Source organism: Haliaeetus leucocephalus, unplaced genomic scaffold, assembly GCF_000737465.1.
Source record: "Haliaeetus leucocephalus isolate CR32 unplaced genomic scaffold, Haliaeetus_leucocephalus-4.0 Scaffold871, whole genome shotgun sequence".
Taxonomy (NCBI): domain Eukaryota; kingdom Metazoa; phylum Chordata; class Aves; order Accipitriformes; family Accipitridae; genus Haliaeetus; species Haliaeetus leucocephalus.
Window position 1 is genome coordinate 4,292,605 of NW_010973307.1, and position 8,408 is coordinate 4,301,012.

General features: G+C 48.8%; 1 protein-coding gene across 1 annotated transcript in view; it reads left to right on the plus strand.

The window, feature by feature from the left end:
• Positions 1–8,279: 8,279 nt before the first annotated feature.
• Positions 8,280–8,408, plus strand: part of NCOA1 (nuclear receptor coactivator 1) — a 183,777-nt gene continuing 183,648 nt past the window's right edge. The window contains exon 1 of the mRNA XM_010583169.1: positions 8,280–8,357. The gene's annotated coding sequence lies outside the window, so the exon portion shown is untranslated. The remainder of the gene's footprint in view (positions 8,358–8,408) is intronic.

An 8,408-nucleotide genomic window follows, 5' to 3' on the forward strand; every position in this document is an offset into this window, starting at 1 on the left:
AGAACATTTTGTTCATGATCTATGAATTTCAGGTTGTGATAAGGGTACCCATCCTCCCTTTGTACTTTGTTGATTTGAAATGACAAAGAGCTCATCCCCTTTAACTACAAACACTGCTTCCCATTTATCCTGCATTTTGTACTCCTGAAGCACCACCATTACCTCTTTCTTCTCTCCTTGACTGCTTCCCCTGTTTTCTCCTGCATTTCTAATCACTTCTGGTGCATCTGTTATCCAGGTTAACGCATCTGCCTCTGCAGGGGTCTCTGGTACAGCTAAGGACCTAATTACCTGCAGAGGATTTCATGGAGGCCAGGAGCTTAGCAGACCCCAGGCAGGCTGAGGCATTTCTGAGGTTAACAAGATACCCAGGATCCTTGTAGAGAAGGCCAACGAAGTTCTTTGGAAAAAATGTTTTTTCTTCCACCTTGTGCTTCAAGGTGCAGTACCCCTTCTAATGGTTAGGCAACGGGAAAGATTTTGTGTTAAACCTCTATCGACAGGGAGAGACGCAACAGAAACCTGGTGATTGCCGTGGTGGTGGGAGCACTGGTGGTGGTGCCCACGATGATTCAAGATCAGCAGTCTAGTGGGGAATTTGCTGTGGTAGCATCAGCCCTCTTCCCTCTTCCTAACGCATTGAGTGGGGGGAGGTGGAGGCGAGGCGTAGGAGCAGGAATCTGGTGTTGCGTGCTGTTAGAAACAACGGAGTGAAGTAGACGGACTGACAGGTCTGTCTAATGGCGGCAGGTCTTGTGTGCCTCACGGAGCTACTCATGGGTTTAAACGTAAGCACTTAAGTGCCTATTGGCTGCATGAGGGCTTTAGTGCTTTTCAAACTAGTGAAGCAGATGATACTTCAAAGGCATTAAAAGTAGGTTAAGGAAAAGTATTTCACAGACTGAGTAGGTATCTGAATAAAACTGACAGTCTTTAAGTGCAGATGAGTAAATAGAGGGGGTTCTCAGTGGGATCATCTCTACAGGGTTAGAGAATAGCTCTGCTTTATTCCCTGTTCAGCACTTGGTCTCTCTGGCGTGATTGCCAAAAAAGGACAAGTTATACCAACTCCGACGGGAGTTATCATTCCACTTACCAACAGACTGAAACAATCAATTCTTTTTTATGCAGGCCACCTAAAAGCCAACAACAAAAAAATACCATCAGGAAAGAATGAGAAAATACTCTTTTCTTCTATATTCAGTATTATCCAGTTAGCCAAGCACACTACAAGCAGGGTTGAATCGCAAACACAGGCACTGACACCGAGGTGATCTGACCCAGCACAGCTGACCTGTGCAAGGGCTTGGTACCTTCACCTGGCTGACAGGAGCTGTTTAACCCTTACCCCTTAACCCTTAACCACCTAGAACCAACTCCTTCGCATCTGACGAGTCCACTTTAAAAGGCTCTGAGGCATATTTAAATGCATTTAAAAATATATTTTACTTCTGTGATTAGTAATACTTGAGATGACTAAAACCGAAAAAGTGTTATTTCCCCATCCCCTTTTATTTAGTCTTTTGCTCAGATGAGATACGGAAATGAAGTGACATGATTTCCCTTCAGACTTTATAATCAGCCACACTATTTTAATAATCTACATTTAGGTCCACTTTCTGTTTCTTAAATGCTAGTACAATGCAGCAGTGTTTTGGTTGCAGGCTCCACAGGAAGACGTTTCAAAAGTCAACAAACACAATCACCACAATTTTTAAAATTATTATTATTATTATTCCTTTCAAATGTCTCGATATATTTCTACCAACATGAAGTTTTGTAAATCTTTTAAAAAGTAATTTAATATCTGACCTTAAGCTGTCTAATGTTGGGCATTAAAAATCAGCTTTTAAAAAATGCTCTGAATTAGCTTGAGCAACTTTTTCAACCCATAAGAGATCAGCAGATCCACATGGTCTGCTCTAGCAATCCATCAGCACTAAGTACCATGCGTGGTAGTATATTTTTGCAAAGCCTGGTATTCTTTGTGGCAGGAAGTACAAAGCTTTGATATCACCGACTTGAAAACAACAGGGTTCTGTGTAAACATAAGTGTCATCCAAAATTAGTAAACCTACGTGTAAAAGGCAGTATTTCTTAGTTCGCATAACACTACAACGTCCTATCTGCAACCAGCTGTGTCATTAACTCGTCCAGCATTATAAGGAATGGAGTATTTATCCTATGAAAGATAGGAATTATTAATAGTAACACTAATAACTTTAGTTAAGTACATAAATATAAACACATTATTAATCATTAACAGAAATCAGCCCATTAATAATGCTTCAATGCTCTCTAGGAGAGGAACTGTAGGAAACTGAGATTTCCTCTGTATTTTAAATTTGGCCACTTGTCCTCTATCTTTATTAAACAAAAAAGCGATTGTTTAGGAAAAAAAAATCTGTTGCTATTTTGTATGGCTGTCCCTCTTTTGACACCATCTGTGGTCAGATTAAATGCTGAGATCTGAATCAACATCTCTGTGTTTAATCTCTTGTTGATACTTCTGCAGATTGAGAGGTAAAAAAATTATTACAGGGGGCTGGTCAGTCGTACAAGTTTGAGTTATGCCAGTGCCATCTTAATGAATTTCTTAAGTCAAATGTAAATATGACCCTGGAACGTGGAAGCATACATTTTTGTTCTCAGAGATCAAATAAAAGCACAAAAGCTTTCTGTGTGGTTCAGCATGGCATTAGAAGTGTTTGCAACATACCCCTGGACCCTCTGCAACTTCTGAAGCTGAAATTAAAGTATGCCGCATTTCCTGCAGGACATTAACTGTTTTCCTTTTAATTGTTTACAATTTGCTCTCTGTTGTGCCTGTGCTTGGAGCTGATACCGCAAAAAGCCAGTGACAAATCCGAAGCGGTTGCTTTGCAGCCAGGAAAGCAGAAGAAACGTGCACAGGAGGCTTTTCTACTGACAGGCAATAACTCCGCCGTAAAAGACCCAGCAAAGTTACAAACCACATACTTTTGCCCTTGCATCGAGCATAAAATAGGTCACGGCAGAGAGACGCTGTGGCTTTAAGTATTGCCCGGCCTGAGCCGGATTATCATTAGGTTACGTAACTGCTGATGAGCTGCTTTTCATTAAGGCTTCCCCGAGTGGTGCTGGGAGCAGGCGCTGGCTCCAACAACCATCCTGGGGAAGGATTTCCTCCCAGGAGTGCCGCCGCTCTCATCTGAGCCCTGCAGACTGCAGCTAGGCCAAGGTGCTTGCAAGAACCGGCGTGGGCTAAGTGGGTGTCTGAATGCGAAACAACTCGTTAACCTTAATGGGGTTGTGTATTAATTTCGGCTAAAGGGTGTTTGCAAAGTTGTAAAAGTAAGAGGTTCGGAAAAGGTGTTAAATCAGTGTGTTAAAAGTGTCCTGCTCTTGGCTCGGAGCTTTTTTCTTAGTGAAATGCACCCTCTGCTGCATTAAAAACCCAAACCTTTGCATCTTTTGGTGGTCTTGAACACTGGCAAAAAGACCATCGCACAGGAAATGATGGCACAACGCTGCAGCGACAACGTAGCCCACCTGCACCTGAGACCTGAGGAGGTGGGAAAAAAATTAAAACAATCATGTTCTCATGCATGCTCCGAAGCACCACGTAGTGTCCATGTAGTACCTTCAGGTGCCGAAGTCCTTGTGTCCATTGCTCTGTCTCATCTCAGGATCAGCTGGAGGACAAAGGATGTTCGTCCTCAGGTCACAATTATTCCACGTGCTGGCTTGTCGTGGGTTGACCCTGGCTGGACACCAGGTGCCCACCAAAGCCGCACTATCACTCCCCTCCTCAGCTGGACAGGGGAGAGAAAATATAACGAAAGGCTTGTGGGTCGAGATACGGACAGGGAGAGATCACTCGCTAATTACCATCGTGGGCAAAACAGACTTGACTTGGGGAAAAATTAATTTATTACCAATCAAATCAGAGCAGGATAATGAGAAATAAAACCAAATCTTAAAATACCTTCTCCCCACCCCTCCCTTCTCCTGGGCACAACTCCACTCCCAATTTTCTCCACCTCCTTCCCCTCAGCAGCGCAGGGGGACGGGGAATGGGGGTTGCAGTCAGTTCATCACACGTTGTCTCTGCTGCTCCTTCTTCCTCAGGGGGAGAACTCCTCACTCTTCCCCTGCTCTGGTGTGGGGTCCCTCCCATGGGACACAGTCTTCCACAAACTTCTCCAATGTGGGTCCTTCCCATAAACTGCTCCAGCGTGGGTCCCTTCCATGGGCTGCAGTCCTTCAGGCACAGACTGCTCCAGTGTGGGTCCCCCATGGGGTCACAAGTCCTGCCAGAAAACCTGCTCCAGTGTGGGCTCCTCTCTGCATGGGTCCGCAGATTCTGCCAGGAGCCTGCTCCAGCGTGGGCTTCCCACGAGGTCACAGCCTCCTTCGGGCATCCCCCTGCGTGAGGTCCTCCCTGGGCTGCAGGTGGAGATCTGCTCCACTGTGGACCTCCCTGGGCTGCAGGGGGACAGCCTGCCTCACCATGGTCTTCCCCACGGGCTGCAGGGGAATCTCTGCTCCGGCGCCTGGAGCATCTCCTCCCCTCCTGCACTGACCTGGGGGTCTACAAGGCTGTTTCTCTCACACGTTCTCACTCCTCTCTGGCTGCAGTTTCTGTTCCACAGCAACTTTTTTTCCCCTTCTTAAATCTGTGATCCCAGAGGGGCTACCACTGTCACTGACGGGCTCAGCCTTGGCCAGCAGCGGGTCTGTCTTGGAGCCGACTGGCATTGACTCTGTCGGACATGGGGGAAGCTTCTGGCATCTTCTCACAGAAGCCATTTCCGTAGCCCCCCCGCTACCAAAACCTTGCAATGCAGACCCAATACATGGCTTTTAGCAGTCATAGGAGCTGATAGCGATGCTTCACCCTCTGGAGAGACCTTCCTCCTCCGAGTCCTCGGGCTGCCCACAGGTAGACACGGTCCATGCAGGTAGATGCATGCTGCAATCCTGGTGACCTGCTAGTCCGCATGCCATCATCAAATGACATTCTCATACTCTTCTGCTGCCATTAGTTCCTCCTGGTGCTCCCACACCTGGCATTCCTATTCAACCCCCCATTTAGACCAATCTTAACATTTCTATGACATTTTTAGGGGGTAAGTAAGTCACTAGTAATGGAGGAGCTCAGCACTCCTCAAGGGCTCAGCAGGAAACAGAGTCAAGCCCATATTCAGAAGTTAGGTGGAGCTCTAAAGAACCACATGCGTACTAAGTGGAGCAATACTATCATCAAAGAAATTATTTATTACTAATTAAAATGCTGAGTTTTGCCAAGAAGCTTTAAAGAACTCCATACTTTTAATTTTGCCTTCTTAGATTAATGACTGTGGCTACTTGTGGCTTATAAGAAACTCTTAAAACAGGCTGCTTCATAAACTGAAGTAAAGCCTGAAAATGGCCTTTAGCCCAAGTAAGTTGTACAGAAAAATGGGCTACAAAAGACAGCGTCACACAGAGGGCTTGTGGCAGGAAACAGGACAACCAGAAGACCGTGACGCTGTTTTGGTTGGTGATTCCATCTCTCACTTGTTGCTTGACCCCCACTTAAACCTCTTAAACACTGCTTTGTACATGTAAAATGAAGATAAGCAAATCATCTTGTTTTACAAAGTGCTCAGGCTAGAAAGATCTAACAAGAGTAAATTATTTGTCATTTGAAGTCAGTTAGAAATTAAAGCTGCTCTCAGATAAAGCCTCACTTTAAAGTATCACTTACCTGGTGGGAGAGGCCTTTGTTTTGGATTTAATTCTAGGAAGTTTTGAAATAATTTCATTTTGCTGATGGATTTCATTTTTATTTCATGTGTATTTCAATGAGACATCTAATCTTTTCCATAATACATTTTGAAGTCTCATTCATTTAAATTGTCAAAGCCTGACAGCTCTGTAATGTACTTAAAAATGGCATTGTTTATACCTGCATTCCATTTAAAAATTAACTTGCAGATTAAAGTAATAAAAATGGTTTTATACTTCTCAGTGCTAATATCACTGAAAAATTACAATGTCCCTACTGCCTGAGATTAGCTAATATATTACTTACTCGTGAGGAATTCATGGAGGGGAAATACTCTAACATCAAGCTCTGTATTAGTTGTGAAGGCTGAGCATTTTCTGCCTGAATAAAACCAAAGTGGGCATAGCCTGCAGAGGCAGTGGAGAGCTGGCAGCTCAGGAAGACTCGGGGAATTTTACACAGCTTCCTTCCCTAGCTGCTGTCATGAAGTGAACAGGACCAGAAGGAATCTATTAGCACTTCCACCTAGATGTGTTGCAATGAAGGGTCATGCAGCAGCATGCAGCAGCTGTTAATGTTGCCTCAGCCCCTACCAAGAATGCAATTAAAGGAGAATCAGAAGCATTCCTTCGTTACCTCGTGGACACCGTGAGTTTTGCAGCAGAGGATTTGTGGTGGGTGCCCGATCTCAGGTCACTGCTCTCCTCTCTCCTTATTTCTCCACAGCTTCCCTGGTCATTTTGATGCTTTCATTCACATGCACAGGCCTGAAATTCTTCTAAAAAAAAGTTCGCTAACTATTTGTCTACTTGAAGATTGACAAAACATAGAGTGTTTTTTATACAAATGCACCTACAGTTAACCAGGTTGGAATGAATATAAAATAGCCCAGGAAGTGTCTTATTGATCCCCAAATGACAGAAAACAACTAATAAGCCTGCGATCCATATCCCCTGGCCTTTTACCTGCCGAAGGGTTAACTCAGGCTCATCCTGCCCATCCCATTCCCAGGTGCTCCAGAGATAAGGAGGCAGTTAGGAAATACAGCTCGCAGGGGCTTTTTCTAGGAAGCAGGGAACCTCAGAGATAACTGTGTGGACCCCAAGAAAGGCACAGGTTTCTGTGGAAGGCAAAAATCGCGATCAGATAACAATGTGGGTGACCACACCGGGCGGATTTGCGATGTTGTGTGTTTGACTGGGCCTTTTAAGGCCAATTTGTTTTGTTGTAACACAGGCGCTCTCCAGCCCCTGAGGAATAAAGAGCCCCCATGGAGGAAATCGAGCCACCTGAAGCTCTGGTTTATTTTAACTATGCAACCCACGGAGTTGTTTTGCCACATGAGGTGTTCAGGGATTTCGCAGTTCCACAGAGAGGATGAATAATGTAACCAGATACAGCCAGAATGTGATAAAATAGTTGACAGAGCAATGGTGACTGTTCCGTGTGCGGCAGCTTTGCGTGGAAACAGCTGAAAGTGGCAGCGAGGGGACCAAACAGTGGGTCGAGGTCTGCGTGGGACCATCTATCACCCCATACTGCTAACTGAACTTCATCGTGGTGTTCCCGGCTGATCCGAGGCACGCCTCAGCCCTTTTGACGCCTGGACGGAGACCAACGCTAACGCACCATGCAGGCCTTTTAAGTCTTCCTTGAAGCCTCGTTGGGGAAGGCGACCGGGAAACAAAACCCGACAGGTTAACTTCTAGCGCAGGATGCCTCAGCTCGGTGACAGCAGCTCCTGGAGGGTGAGAGGGACGAGGAGACCCCCCCCCCAAGTCCAGCGAAGGCCTCTTCACCCTGAGGGACGGGTCAGGCCGGTGGAGCCGGGGCCCGGGTCTGAGGTTGGCGGGGCAGCCGTGCCTCAGCCTGGGCGAGGGGTGAGGAGGGCAGACCCGAGGCTGAGGCCACTGTGGGGACGTGGGTGATGCCCGTAGCAGAGGGGATCCCGGGTCGGCGAGGCAGGGTCGTTCCGTCCCCGCCCGGCCGCCGACGGGCAGGCCCCCCCCCCGGGCACCCGCTGTGCCAACAAGATGGCGCCCGCCTCCCCCTGCCCCCTTCCCGGGGCGGGGTGGCGGCGGAGGGACCGCGGCTTCCCCAACGCCTCCGCCCGGGTCGGGTCCGCGGGGGGAGAAGGAAGATGGCGGCCAGCAGCGACTGACTGGAGGAGGAGGAGGAGGAGGAGGGATGCGGGCCGGGCCGCGGCGGCCTCCTCCGACACCGCCCCCCTCGTTCTCTGTACCCAGCTCCGCCCCGTCCCGCCGGGAGGGAGAGCGGCGAGCGAAGCCGGAGCCCCGCAGCCGCGCCGCGCCGCCCAGGCAAGGGGCCCCGGGTGCCCGGGAGCCCCGTAGCGGGAACCGGGGCCCCCAGCAGCGCCCGCCGCCACCACCACCGCCACCACCGCTCCGGTCACCGCGATCGCGGCGGGGGCTGCTGCGAGCCGGCAGCACACCCACACCCCCCCACTACCCCCCCCACCACCACCACCCCCCCGGGGCCGCCCCCGCCGCCTGGCCGGGGGAGTCGCTGTCGCGTTTGCCCGTGGAAGCTCCGCGGCCTCAGCCCCGGCGGGGGGAGGCGGCTGTCACCCAGGCAGCGGCGGCAGGTGAGTGGCGCCCGGCCGCGCCGCAGCTGGCGGCGGGGCGGGAGGGAGGGA